Genomic DNA, 16,113 nt, shown 5'->3' with positions numbered 1-16,113 from the left:
AAAAAAAAAAAAAAAAAAAAAAAAAGTATAAAATAAAATAAATAGCCCAGGTACAATGGTACCTGCCTGTGGTCCCAGATACCAGGGAGGCCAAAGTGGAAATATGCTTAAGCCCAGGAGGTTGAGGCTGCAGTGAGAGCTGTAATGTACCACTGTACTCCAGCCTGGATGACAGAGCAAGAAAAGAGAAAAGGAAAGAAAAGAGAGAAGAGAGGTGAGAAAAGGAAAGAGGAAAGGAAAGAAAGACGAAAGGAAAGGGAGAAAAGAAGCAGCTTTTTTATAAGATAGTTGAGGTGAAACAAACCTGGAATATTTAAGGAATGGCAAAATGTTCAAGGAGCTAAAGGGAATAAAAGAGTGGGCAGACAAAAATGATGTTGGAAAAGGTAATTTCCTGAAGATTACATCAAAATCTTTTCACCTAGTTTTTTTGAAAGGTCATTGGAGTTTTAAGAGGGGTAATGATGTAATTGGATAGAGGTTTTGAAAGGATTCTCCAGATTACTATGCCAAAATGGAATATAACTAGGAAAGAGTAACTAATAGAGAGCTCAGGAAGTTATTTCAGTGTCTTAGGAAAAAAGTTGATTATAGCTTTACCTAAGGTAGTGGTAACCAAGTTAGGAATAAGTGCATGGATTGGAGATCTGTTTTGCAGAACTAATAGGATTTGCTGATGTATTGGATACACAGCATAAGACAAAGAGAAGAGTCAAAGATGAACCTAAGCAACATTGTACCAGTAAATGTTAATAAATGGCTTTTCAAAATTTGTGTATATATTTGTAGCACGTAATATCCAAATATTGAGATATAAAATATATATTATGAATTTCATGTAGCCAACTAATTTATTCAAGACACACTTGATTTTTCTTTTGCCAAAATTTTGTATTTGTAGACAACCTATGATTGCAGTTCAACCACGATTTGACAAATGGAGTAGCAAGAAAATTCACTAACTCTTATTAAGTACATTGTCATTAAATCTGATGTGTGATATAGTGGTAATTTTTCAACCATGAATATTAACTGTTAATTTCTCCCTGATAATTTTATATTTATTGAACTGAAATGTCTGTCAGCTAAATGTGATCAGTACTGATCACAATAGTCTTCTCATTTGAAGACTGTTACTGACTTAAAAACTATTTCTCTCTTGAAACTATTTCTCTCCTGAACTTTTTGTATAGTTTGAGGTATCAGAGCATAGTTTGATTCTACATAATTTAATAGTGGATTATTTTGGAAATCAGCTCACAAAATTTTTAAAGAAATAACAATAAGCTGTGAATAGTCCTCTGAAAGAGAATTTGGAGGAAACAGACATTATTCCAATAAAAAGTTTGCAAAACAGGACGATGCAGCCTTTGGTGTAAAATAAAGGTGTCTTCCCAAGAACAAAGGGAGGGTTTGGGTTTTACAGCAAAAGTTCCTGCTCAGGTGTCCAATCAGGTCCATTTACATAAATGATGGATACAGACTTTCTTAGTTCTGATTTGTCACTGCAGCAGAGTTTTGATTGGTTAGTGCATATGAGCCCTGATTGGTTGATACAGCTAAGCTTTGAAAAGCCTCAAAGATGAACAGAGGTGTGGGTTTTGGGGGAACTTGTTTTAGGTGTGTGACCTCTAGTCAACAAATGCCCATTTGACTCTACAGAAAATTTAGACTCAGTTAGTCACATGGGATCAACTTGAAGGATTGGCTCTCTCAGGTTCAAATCTGTTCACAAGGCTTTCGTAAATCAGTATCAATCAGCTCCATAATATACCTGATTCTCTGGTTCTGGCTTGAGCAACTCTGTGTATGGTGGCACCATTTCTTGATATCAGGAACGTTGTAAGATTGGCGGGCAGTGGGTATTGACAACTGCACTGGGGCTTTTTAGTTACAGCTGTCTTTCACAGCTGTCCTGAACTTTTTTGGCACCAGGGACCTGTTTCATGGAAGACAACTTTTCCACAGTCCAGAGGGAGTGGGTTATACTTTCCGGATGATTCAAATGCATTACATTTATCACCAGATTTTCATAAGGAGCTCACAGCCTAGATCCTTCACATTCACAGTGTTCACAATTGGGTTTGCACTTCTGTGAGAATCTAATGCCACCACTCATCTGACAGGTGGTGTAGCTCAGGTGGTAATGCTCACTGCTTACTTCCTGCTGTGTGGACAGGTCCTTAACAGGCCTTAGACAGGTACTGGTTGCAGGCCCCTGGTGTATTAGACATGGCTTCTAATTAACAATTACCTATATAAATTTGGAATTCAGCAGGAGGTCAGGACTAGAGACAATTTTTATATATTAAATCAGTACATAAAAATATTTAGGGAAATCTAAGATCAAAGAAGGGGATAATTTTAAGAAGGGAAAAGTATAATAGGTTTGCATGTTGTTGGCGTAATACAATCTAAAAATATTGTAAGTAGTGTTCGTCTGTTCAAGCTGCAGTAACAGAATGCCACAGATTAGGTCACAACAGAAATTTATTTTCTCACAGTTCTGAAAATTGCAAGTCCAAGGTGAAGGTACCAGCATATTTAGTTTCTGATGAGATCTCTCTTCCTGGCCTGCAATAGGTGCTTTTAATTCTGTGTCTTCACATGGCCTCCTCTTTGTGCCCTCACAGAGAGGGATCTCTGGTGCCTTTTAATCTTCTCATAAGGACTCATACTTTTGGATTGGGGCACCACTCTTATGACATCATTTATCCATAACTACCTCCGTAAAGACTCCATCTCCAAACACGGTTACATTGGGTGTTAGGGCTTCAACATATAAATCTGAGAAAAACACAATTTCATTCATTACAAGCATATGTCTTTAATATTTTTCAACATTCTTGTATACATATACTGTGCTTACTATTTTTAAATAATATAGAATGGAAATTCTATATCCTGCATAAATAATATATAATTAGAATCTCTAAAATGAAAGAAACATTGGCAATTATTAGTCCAGGGTCAGCAAGCTACATTATGTAAGTTAAGCCCAAATTTATTTGGTAAACAAAGGTGGTGGTGGTGGTGGTTGTTGTTTTGGAAAACAGTATACATTCATTTGTGTGTAATTTACAGTCTCTTTTGTGCTACAGCAGAGAGCTAAGTAGCTGCAACAGGGACTATATAACCCACGGATCATAAAATATTTACTGTCTTGCTCTTTGCAGAAAAAAGTTTGCTGACCTTAGTCTAGTCCAAACCATTTTACAGAAAAGAAAACTGAGGTTTAGATATGTTAAATAAATTATTACGCTTAGTGGTAGGCAGCCTTCAAGATAGCCTGGAATGAGTCTCAACTCCTGGTATTAATGTTATATAGGCTGTTCCTCCAATATTGAAGCAGGGCTAGCCTATGTGAACAACAGAGTATGGCAGAGGATAGAGTACTGTATGTGACTTCTGAGATTAGGGTAAGGGTATTAAATCTTTCTTGCTCTTGATCTGGTTCTGGAGAAGCCAGATGCAATGGAATCAGGACACTTAAGCAACCCTACTGAGGGGCCCAAGTGGAGAAAAACTAAGGCTATATAATAGTAATAAGTACCAATTTGCTACTTTACATAAGTTAACCTTTTGGAAATGGCCCTCCATCCCAGTAAGGCCTTCAGATGACCAGAGCCCCAGAAAAACTGATTGCAACCTTATGAAACACTCTGAACAAGAACTGCATAGCCAAGTTATTCTGGAATTCCTGATCTTCTGAAATTATAAAGATGTAATTTTAATTGTTTAAACTTGTTACGTTTTGGAGGGATATGTTACAAAACATGAGACAGCTAATATAGTATCAGAACAAAAGCTGTTATTAAATATATCCATGAAGTAAAAGAAGGAAAAAGAATGCTGGAGAGTTTGTTTTGTTATGTTTTATGTTTGTTTTTATAATTTAAGCACAATATTTATAAACTGCATAATCCAGGTGGAAAATCTGCTTTCAGATTTAACTTAAAATGTGTTGAAATTTTTAGTCACAGAATTTCTTCACTTTATCTTAAAAATGTGAGAAATAATCATATTTTTTGTTAATGAGTAATCATTAATTAAACACTCTATTTGGTAATCTGAGTAATTAAAGGAGAACATAAAATACACCTTGAGTCAGGAGCCAGTGATATACCAAGAAGTATATTTATAAATTTTATAAGGATATGTGTAATCCATATTCCTATTACCAATTTACAATAGATTTCAAGAACATGTAACCTGTTAATGAGCCTAATTGCAAAAACAGCACTAAGCATTAGTATCTCAGACCTCTTAAAAATTTGACTTAAAATCTTTTCTGTGTTTACCAAGATTTATGGAGACAGAATAGACTTATAATTGCCTTGTGCATATTTATTGCTTAATAAAATAAATTTGGGAAAGAGAATGATTCATTAAGTTCATACAAAATCAAGCATATTCTCTTGATTCAAATTTTAATTTAATTTCCCTGTGGGAGGATAGTCATAAATGCAAATTAGAATATTTTAAAATCATTTTCTTTAGACACATATATATTTCTTAAACTATTCCAAAAACATTTTCCCAAGATTTTTTTTAATTTAAAATGACTGTAAAATTCTGGAATTGGGAAATCCATGAATCAGATATTTTTACTCTGCATAAGGTATTAGATTATGAAATATATGCACTTGTTCTTACAGTTGTTTTTTTATAGATTTCCAAAATATCTTGAGTCTGTAACTGTTAATTTGGGCTGTACATATTTTGCATAATTTACTAGTTCCCCTAAAGTATGATCAAGTTCCTACTCTGTGAAAGATGTCCCACCATGCTCTGTGGGTGATTCAATGTTATATAAGAAATGTGACTTGCTTTCAAATACGTGTCTATCTGGAGAACTAAACCATGAATACAAATAACAAAAAGACAGTAAAAAATGATTAGGGCCTTTAGGAAGCAATAAATTAAGTGCTATTATAGCATATATGAAAAAAATAGTTCTAGTCCACAAAAGAAAAATTATAAGGGGGGTGTGTCATTTAAAAAAAAAAATCTGGTAAAAATAATCTGGAGTTGGGGAGATGAGAAAGGATGGGATCATTCCTTTTCCCCACACTTTTTCTGCATTATAGGAAAGCAAAACCAAAGGCATGTTAGTGGAAGGAATCACAGAATATAACGAGAGGATATCATGATAGCCTCTTTGCTCTAATCATAGGGGTTGTGTAGAGGTGCTGCTCATGCCAGCTGTATCAAAAGTTAAGTGGCATAAATCACACTAAATTAGAACAAAGCAATGATATTATTTGACCAGAGCTTCAGGGAGTTTACTAGATATTATAGTAAGATAAGACAACCCACAGAATGAAATAAAATATTCATAAACTATACATCTGACAATAAATTAATAACCAGAATATGTAAGGAATTCAAATAACTCAATGGGAAAATATCTGATTTTAAAATGGGCAAAATACCTGAATAGAAAATTCTCAGTGAAGACATACAAATGGATAACACATATATAGAAATATATTCAGCACCACTAATCATCAGAGAAATGCAAATCAAAACTACAATGAGATGTTATCACACTCCAGCTAACAAGACTTTTATCCAAAAGACAAGCAGTAATGAATGCTGGCAAGGATATGGAGTGAAAGGAAATCTTACACACTGTTGTAGGTGGAAATGTCAATTAGTACAGTCACCATGGAAAACAGTGTGGAGGTTCCTAAAAAAACTAAAAATAGAAGTACATATGATCCAGCAATCCCATTGCTGGGTATATATCCAAAAGAAAGGAAATCAGTATTTTAAAGAGATATTGGCACTGCCATGTTTGTTGCAACGTTACTCACTATAGCCAAGATACAGAAGCAACCTAAATGCCTATGAATGGATGAGTGGATAAAAAAAATATGGTACATATACACAACAAAATATTTTTTATCCATAAAAAAGAATGAAATCCTTCATGAATTTCATTCTCACAACACTGGTTAGCTGAAGTGTGTACAGGGGATATGGTATGGAAGATCTACAATAAAATTTTTTCAAATACTTCATCTTACTATGATTAAGCCTAGATGATGAATTAGTTTTGCTTTTTATGTGATTTCCATAAATTCAGATTTTCATAAATGTTTATAAATGTCCATAAATTCAAATCCTGATGAGTCATTTCTAACATGCATTTGAGATTAATGGAAAATTTGTTTTGATTTATTTTTTAAAAAATTGGATGAGGAAAAGACAATTTAGAAAATCCTCAATATATTCAAGATGACTTTGGATTCTCTGTCTTGCCTTTATATATGAAAGAATAATAATATGGAGGAATAGTATGAAATCTAACTAAATATTTTAAATAATTTAGAAGTTTGAAAATATGTAAATGAAGTGAGACTTTTTCTAATAGTTCCTTTATTTTACTCTGTTAAATACATGTCTTTTGATTATTTAATGTAACCAAAAATATATTATCGGCTTCTTACATTCTGGGAAAACAATATATTCACAAAACTAACAGAGGGAGAAAAGAGAAATGACAGTGAGAGCAGAGAGTGAAGAGAATGAAGAAAAAGAGAATGTGAAAGGAGGGAGTAGAAAAGCAAAGCCAAGGGAGGGAGAAAAGAGAGGGAAACAGAGAGAGAAATTGCTTCTTTTTCCTTGCATGCCCTTTTTCTGAAAGTTGCTAGCAGATGACTTAAGGAAGACCAAGTAACTGTAAGCAAATAGATGTCTTCAAAGTATGCGAATGACTCACTGAATTATTCATTTCTATGTTTTGCATTTCAAAGATAAAATTTAAAAGCATTTAATCCATATTCTTCCTATAAAACTTCTGATGATTTTTTTTTTAGCTCAGGAAGAGGAAAATACACAAAGATAAACAAAATAAACAAAAATGTTAATTAAAAGAAAAGAGGTATCTTAACTTTGGGAATCTAACTTTCCAACTGTGTAGAATTGACAGGATAATGTATCTTTAAAATAATACAAAATAAAAGCATAATTTATAAACTGTCTAAAATCTAGATTGATATTTTGTGAGGGCAAACAAAATATTTTACACTTTCAAGTTTAATATAGTCTTTCATGTGCACTAAAAAGTATCAACTAAGAGATAGCCAATTACAAAATTTGAATCAAGATTGTGCCTTTTTAAGGCCTATACCCAAGTCACCTCTGATCTTTCCTTTAAGCTAATTTGTATTTTCTGGGTTGTGATGTTGATACTTACAATTTGCAATACATTATAATATCACACTTATTTTATTCCCTTCAGCTGCTGACTTTAACATATATGGAAAATGAGCAGGGCAAATACATAAGTTTACTTTTATGAAGTTGTGGATAAAAATAAAAATAAAAAAAATCCTTAACCATTTATTTCATATATAAGAAAAAACATAATAAAAAGTAGTCAGTAGGAAATTCTCCTCTCAGCATTATTCTACTATTGGGACAAATGTTAATGTTTTTCCTTATAATCATTTATATATTTCTAAATATATTCTCAAGTTTGAATATTTTTTTCCTTCAGAGCTGCATCATGAAAACTTTCTTTTTACTTGATATTTCTTTAAGCTCTTTATTTTTCAGTGAATTACATTTCTATAAAATTGTCAATAAAAATATGTCTGTCAAAATGCATCTTCAAATTTTATGTCACATTCATGAGAGATTTTTCTATAACTCTGTCGGTAATCTGATATTGTGGCATAGTGGTCAAGGTATGGATTTTAGAATTCAAATACTAAATTTAAAATTTTGACACTGCTCTGACTCTGTGACCTTGGGCCTATTGCTAAATCTCCCTCTGACTTAATTTTTTTGGTCTAAAATAAGAGTAATGCTGGTAGCAACCTCACAGGGTAATCTCCAGGAGTAAATGAGATGACACACATATAGCACATAGTGCTGTGTAGGGCACACTGTTGATCTTCAATAAATCTTATCTATTTTTATTCTCAGCTTAGGCCAGGAGTTAGAAAATGACTCAGGGGTTTTTCTTGATTTTTAATTATAAAAGTTCAAACTGCACCTATACTTAAATGTGAAATAGTTGTTGTACTGGACCGAGCGTAGAAAGTTAGCATCAAGACAAAAGTATGCCAGATTGCAGGGTCATTTATTATGCCAGCGACCACAGAGGACTCATGTCTCTCTAACCTGTGGTGTCGAAAGGAGGGTGCCAAGACTTTATACCCGAAAAAACCACCTTGGGAGTGGGGTGCGGGGATGGGGATGAAAAGGTTTCGGACATTCCAAGGGCCAGGGGATTCTGTGATTCACCTCCTGGGCGGAGATGAGGGTGGGGGGTCTCCGGACATTGCAAGGGCCAGGGGACTTTTGTCATTCTGTTTGTTACTTCAGTGGTTTACAGAAGTCAAGATAAGCATTTGTTTACACATTATCTGGGTAGTGATAGAAGTCACAGATCTTAGTTACTTATTACAAGTCACAGGAGCCAGGATGGAATTAGCCTGGGCTGCTTATTTTAGTTATTACTGGTAAGCAAAGGCTAGCAATTCTGGTGCAATATCACACAGTCATCCACTTTATTGTTAGAAAACTTTAGTGAAAGAGTTGAAACATTTGCATCAAAATTTAAATTTACTTCCTTATTTCAGAAAAATGGTAATACATTTCTACAGATCAATTTAAAAAAAAAATAAATTCTTATGGTCTAAAATACAAAAAGCTACAGGTAGTTTATATAATTTATCTCATATGCTAAGTGCCTTAAGAAAAGGGCATAGAAAGTACTGTGCCAAGGCCCTTTTAGTCAGAAAGCCAGGAAAGTTTTCCTGGGAGGCAGCATTATGCAGACTTAACTGACAAGAGGGAAGGAGATGGGTAGGAATCTGCACTATGAGTGGAGAGAAAACAAGTAATACAGCTTGGAGGCATATGTATCATTCTATACATGACCCCTACCTTCTCAAAAAATGGCATGTCTATGAAACATTCTATTGCCAGAAAGTTTTAATGATTTCCAGTTGGAGACACCTAAGACCCAAATATATCTGTTATTGCTGAAAGACCAAAAGCGCCTCTCCTTGGCCAGGTTGTGATCATTTGGTCATCAAAAAGAGAATGATAAAGCTTGGGTTATAGAATATATTTATTCCATAAAAAGTCCTGTGAATCTGATAATATGAATCTATAAAAACATTGACATATTCTATAATGTAGAAACTCTAACATGTAATACACACTGAAACATTTGTTATTTCAGTTTCAAAGCAGTAAAAATCTGGGAGTGGTTTTACCTGGTAGTTTGGTTCAAGGTCAGGTTGCAGTCCTCTCCAGGCTCCACTGTAGCTGGATGATGTGCTACTGAGCTAACACACCTGGATCCTGGTAGGCTTTAGATCCTCATGGGTCATTACTGAAGGCCTTTTGGGTATGCTGGATCTTGGCTTTTCAAATAGAAAGAAACAGAGAAATTAGAATGAAAGCCACAGTGCTTTACATTTTATTTGTTTATTTTAAAAATAGATTTAGAGAGTACAAGCACATTTTTTGTTACATGGATATATTGCATAGTGGTGTGGTCTGGGCTTTTAGTGTAACCATCACCCAATTAGTGTAAATCATACGACATGGGTAATTTCTCCTCTCTCAACCTCCTCCCATCCTCCCATGTTTTGGAGTCTCCGATGCCTATTATCCCACTATGTACGTTCCTGTGTACTCATTCTTATCTCCCACTTGTAAGTGAAAACGTGTAGTATTTGACTTTCTATTTCTGAATTATTTCACTTAAGATGATGGCTCCAGTTCCATCCATACTGCTGCAAAAGATATGATTTCAAATTTTATGACTGAGTAGAATTCCATGGTATATAAATATACCACATTTTCTTTATTCATTCGTCCATTGATGAGCACTTAGGCTGAGTCTATGAGTTTGCTATTGTGAGTAGTGCTTTGATAAACATATGAGCGCAGGTGTCTTTTTTTATATAATAATTTCTTTTTCTTTGGATAGATACCCTGTAGTGAGATTGCTGAATTGAATGGTAATTCTAATTTTAGTTCTTTGAGGAAGCTTCATAGCGTTTTCTATAGATGTCCTAATTTGGCAGAGTATGGTGGCACTCTAAACTCAGTGCTTTGGGAGGCCTAGGGTTGAGGATCAATTGAGACCAGGAGTTTGAGCCACAATAAACTATGATTGCTTCACTGCATTTCAGCCTGGGAGACAGAGCAACACCCTGGCTCAAAACAAAAACAAAAACAAAAAACAATCAAAAACAAGAAGCCTTTTTATAACTTAGTCTCCAAAGTTGCTCACCATCATTTCGACTTCATTTTACTTGTTATAAGATAATCACTAAGTCTCAGCCATACTAACAGAAGAATAATTTGGGTTCAACTCTGAAAGATAGAAGTAGCAAACAATATGGATATATTTTTAGAACCTGTGAGTTATGACCTGTGTGGCAAGGAAAAAAATGGTGTCAAACTGTATTTTTGAAAGACTGTGGATTAATCAAATGTCGTAAATGGAAAAGGTGACTCAGAAGACATAATACATTGTGATCTGGGAACTAAAACTTCAGGATTATACTGTTAATTGGAATGAGTTATTTACAAAGATAGGCAAAAATTTTTTATAGTATTAACTAATGAAGTCAATATGAAATAAATGACAGGCCAATTGACCAGGTAACGTCCGAAAAGCATAGCTAAAAGAACACAAGGAGAAAGAACTGGTTTTCATGACAATTAAACGTTCATAAAATTGATGAGCTTGAAAAGACTCATTGAAGTAAACATGGAGTTTGACTGTAGCAAGTTGGTCTACTGACTCAAGGAGGTTAGATATGCTAGCAAATCTACAACTTTTCTAGGAATCAATTATTTAGTAACCAGAACTTAAAACCTTGGCTTGGATGAAGAAGTAGTCTTCTCTACTCATGTCTGATATGATTAATAAAATTCCAGAGATATAGAAGTGATTATGGATGGCACTGCAATTATTAGAAGATATGAGAACACATGGAAATAATTAAGAAATTAATGCAATCAGTGGTATTATCATTTTTATATAAGTATTATAGTGAGTATTGTTATATTTTGTTTATGCTTTGTCTGTGATTGAAGATGTTTGCAGTGTTCTAAAAACAGCCATAATAAGTTTATAAAATAGCACCTGAAGTTCCGGATGTCTTTTATTTTTAGTCAACAATCCATTTTATTCAATAATTTTTTTTTTCAAAAAACTTAATTTTACCATGTTTTAAACATAACTACATAAGTATTTATTAACAGATTGATAATATTTATAAAGAAACATAGACTGTGTACTTAATAGTAAATATTACCTTCCATGATCCTAAGACCCACACATCAAGATTTGAATGAACACTGTTGATGGAGACAGAATATATACAATAAACAATTGATCTCTTCATTTAAAATGAATATTAAGGTTGAAGCACTAGAAAAGGAGCAATAAAAACCCAAATGAAAAATAAAAACACTTTCTTTGATAATAGTGCTCAAGTTGATTGTTTGGCTCTTTCTAAACTATCACCTTTACCACAAGGCAACTGAATTATTTTAAGACTATGCTTTACAATAAATATTGGAATAATCCTATAACAATTTATATTATTCTTTAATATAATTGGTATTTCTAGTCTTTTCTTTCCATTGCGCCTTTACTTCCTGTGGCTACAGCCTTAAGCCCTTTCCTGTCAAAAAGCTTACAAATACCATTCCACGCATAAGCTTTCTCAGAAACACTTGTGCACTTTTTTCAACTTAATGAATTGATTTGTTTTTCATGTTTTAACTAGATTTAATAGTGAAGATAAAATGAAATAATAAGCACACTCAGATCTTGAAATGTAATAAAATGATCATATTTTTCTGTAAAGACTATTCAATGCTTCAATTTTCTTTCCTTTTAATCTTAATGAGTTTGATTGTTTGATGTACTCAATGCATAACTGAACATCCTGGTGCATTTCTAAAAGCTGAATAATTTGGAAATAATTAGTGTTTTTTATAATACAAGTAAACTTCTGACCATTTATACTAAAAGAGACTCCATGAGAAAAACATCTGAATTACAATAAAGAAAGCTAGAAAAAAAGAATAAATAAATTCAATTTGATAATGCATTTAAATTCCCCAGAGGTCAGGATACAGTTGCCACTTAATGTCTATTCAGAGTTAGATGTGTAGTTTGAATGCATTTTCATTAAGAATCAGCTACAAATTGTGAGCATTTTATAAAGTAAATTGAAGTAGTGGGTTTAATATATTGAGCGAAATTGGGGCTCATAGTAATATTAAAAATGTTCATAATTTTAATCATAAAGAAAATGTAGGTTGTAAATCATGATGACAGATTGTCATTTTCTTGGAGCTAACAAGTCAACTAAATAGAAAATGGGTTGAGGAAATGTCCATTGTATAAATGCTAAACGGAGTAGAGGCTAAATAATGGGTAGGAGACACAGAGCTGTGGAAAATTACAAGCCTGGCAAAGTGACATTGTGATTTTTTATTTCATGTTTGCCGTGTCTTAAGGGACCCATTTTGAAGCACAGAGAATTAAGCATACATTAAATATGACAGAAAATTAGGAAAGGACTGGAAGACATAGAAGAATGCTAGCATTTGCTCAGTTTGTGTTGTTCATATGAACTCCCAATTATGTTTCATTGCCTTCATTAAAAATTAGATTCAGTAATCCAGAAAGTCAAGTTAGTGCAGGAATTTAGAATTGCTGTAGTGCGTCTGTCAAAAAACTAAGATGAAACCTCATATGCAATATTCAAATAATAAGAGAGTTCAGGAAGATGGTCAAGTACAATATCAACTTACAAAATCAATAATGTTTCTTCAAAACAGCATTTACCAATTAAAAAATATAGCAGCCACAGATTGCTGGGTCTTATACCTCAAATTTTTGATTCAGTAGGATTGGGGTGGGGCTGGATAATTTGCATGATTAGCAAGTTCCCAAGTGGTATTGCTGTTACTAGTCCAGGGTTCACATTGTGAGAGCCACTACCCAACAAAAGTCTGCACATGTGGACCAAGAGACATGTAAAGGGAAGCTTATAGCAGCATCATTCATTATTATAAAGTATTGACAATAATTAATTATGTCAATCAACAACAGAAACTGTAAATAACTCAGAGTATATTCAGACAATTGAACATTCTATAGTGGTATCAAAGAATGAACTACACCTATATACATTAACATAGCTCATTCTCACACTGAGCAAAAAATAAAATCTCAGAAAAATACATAAAGGAGGTTTTAATGTATGAAATTCAATGTGAAACAAATTAAGATATTAAATTCTTATAATATTACATAAGAATAGGTTTAATTATTATTAAAACATAAAGAAAAGCAAGAACATGACTAACCCAATAATAGAGATAGTAGGTTTCCTCTGTAGGGTGTATGGGTAGTGGGAAGATGCAATCATGGAGAGTATTGTTCTATTTGTTAAGCTTGAGGGTAAGTTATTGGATGTTTGTTTTATTCTAAGTTGTACAGATACATGATGCATACCTTTTCTATTTAGGGTATGTGTCAGAATAAAAAAATTATAAGATAATGTGACCCACTCCCCTCCCCCCCAAAAAAAAAATTCATCCCACATCCCAAGATGTTTGGCTGGAGTGTAGTGATACAGAAAACTAAAGGGAAGAACTAAATAAAATGGAAACCAATAAACCATGTGAACTTTTTATTGCCAAACTTTTGAATACATTGAAACAGCAGCAACAACGGCATTCTGAAAATAAGAGAGAAAACTCTAAAGATCCTGAGGAATCTTGGGAAAATTTCATTTCTGATGAGGATTTTTCTGCACTGTCCTTGGAATCAGCAAACACTGAAGATTTGGAACCTGTTAGAAACCTCTTTAGGAAGGTGCAAAGCACACCTACGAATTAGAGACTTCCAAAGGAAAGACAACAGTTTACTGTATTTAAACATTGGGATTCAAGTGTCGAAACTCTTAAAAGGCACCTGGTAGTGGTTGTGGCAGGTACAACAAGGAGTGATAAAAGTACTCAGGTACCACATTTTCTGTCAGAGATTGGCCTCTAAATGATTGGGGAGCAAGTAAATGTAACATCATTGTCTGTACCCACCCTCAAAAAATCTCAGCAGTTGAGTTTAGCCACCAGAGTGTGTGATGAATTGGGCTGTGAAAATGGACCTGGTGAAAGGAATTCTTTGTGTGGATATCAGATCCAGATGTTATTTTGAGCTTGTGAATCTGCCAGTTTACTCTATTGTACAACAGAGGTTTTGCCAAGGAAACTTGATGGTCTTTTTACTAATGTGTCTCATGTTAATTGTAGATGAGGTTCATAAAAGAAGTGTCCAGTCAGACGTCCTAGTAACTATCTCAAAGGAAAGTTTACAGAAACATTCTGATCTATAGTTGATTCTAATTAGTGCCACTGTGGACATTGAAAATTTTTTTACATATTTCACACGCTGTCCCATTCTCTGAATTTCAGGAAGAATTTATCATGCTGAGATATTGTGAAGATATAGCAGAAGAAACAGGCTTTGTACTGGAAAAAGAGTCAGGATATTGTCAGAAATGTCTGGAGGAGGAAAAAGAAATAACCATTAATGTTACGAGCAAAGCAGGGAGAATGAAGAAAAATCAAGCATATATGTCAGTTCATACTAGAGCAAATGCTGATTTTAAATATATCTTTCCAAAAGTACAGCAATGGTACTCAGCATGAATCCTCATAAAATCAACCTGGATTTCATTGTGGAACTTCTTGCATATTTAGATAAAAGTTCCCAATTTAGAAATATTGAAAGAGCAGTATTAATCTTTTTACCAGGCCTTGCTCATATTTAGCAGTTGTATAATCTCCTATCAAATGATAGAAGGTTTTATTCTGAATGATATAAAGTGGTAGCTCTGCATTCTATTCTTTCTACCCAAGATCAAGCTGTAGCACTCAAATTTCCTTCGTCAGGAGTCAGAAAGAATGTTTTAGCAACAAATTTTGCAGAGAAAGGTAGCGCCATTCCAGATGTTATTTTTGTAATTGATATTGGAAGAACAAAAGAAAATAAGCACCCTGAAAGCAGATAGAGGAGTTATTTGGTTGAGACATTTGTCAGTAAAGCCAGTGCTTTGCAGTGCCAGAGGAGAGCTGGGCAGGTCAGAGGTTTCAGATGGCGTCTGCTTCTGTGTGTACACAAGAGAAAAATTTGAAGTCTTTGTGGATTATTCTGTTCTAGAAATCTTACATGTACCTTTAGAGAAATTATGCCTTCATATTGTGAATTGTAATCTTGCTTCTCTTGAAGTTTTCCTTTCAAAGGCTTACATCCTCCTCAGCTCCAAGTGATCAGCAATGCAATGAATTTGCTCCAAAAAATTGAGCTCATAAGCTAAATGAGTCTCAACTGACTCCGTTGGAACAACACCTTGCAGCTTTACCTGTGTATTCAAGATTCAAAGATGCTTATTTTTGTTGCAATATTTGGCTGCCTTGGCCCAGTTGCAACACTAGCTGCAGCTATGACAAAGAAGTCTTTTACCATACTAATTGGTCAAAAAGATGAAGCAGATTTGGCAGAGTTAGCTTTGGCCATGATGGATTCAGACCACCTGATAATCTAGCAGGGAAGAAAGCAAAACAAGAAGGAGGTTATCATTCTGAAATAATATTTTGCCGGAGGAACTTTCTTAATTGAACATAAACTGTTTACCCTAGAAGTAATTCTTACCATAGCTCACTCTCTCAGAGTCATGGATAAGTATAAAAGGCTTATTTGGAAAAAAAGAATGCCTAGGAACATATTTGACACATTGCATGGGTTTAATAAACATTTGTTGAATTAGAACAAAAAAAGGATTTTCTTAAAAATCTCGAAGAAAATTTTGGATAAAAATACCTATTATTTTACTAAATAAAGATCAAGGAGTTCAGCTTAACACAGTATACCTACAAAAAAGTTAAGAGATAGTAGACTGTGATAACATCTATCACCTGTTATTTATATTTAAAATAGTTTAAAATAAGATTAAATAATTGATAGAAAAATCTATCCTCAAATCAATGAGTTGAAATACAAAATCTGATTTCTCATGAATGTCTGACAATTTTATTAGTAATTAT

At 33.7% G+C, this 16,113-nt stretch overlaps 1 pseudogene; it reads left to right on the top strand.

Moving 5' to 3' along the window:
- The first annotated feature begins 13,597 nt into the window (after positions 1-13,597).
- LOC108301285 lies at positions 13,598-15,688 on the top strand (annotated as a pseudogene).
- The last annotated feature ends 425 nt before the right edge of the window (positions 15,689-16,113 follow it).

Source organism: Cebus imitator, unplaced genomic scaffold (genome assembly GCF_001604975.1).
Source record: "Cebus imitator isolate Cc_AM_T3 unplaced genomic scaffold, Cebus_imitator-1.0 Scaffold33, whole genome shotgun sequence".
In the NCBI taxonomy this organism is placed as follows: domain Eukaryota; kingdom Metazoa; phylum Chordata; class Mammalia; order Primates; family Cebidae; genus Cebus; species Cebus imitator.
This window is presented reverse-complemented; position numbering and strand designations above follow the sequence as displayed.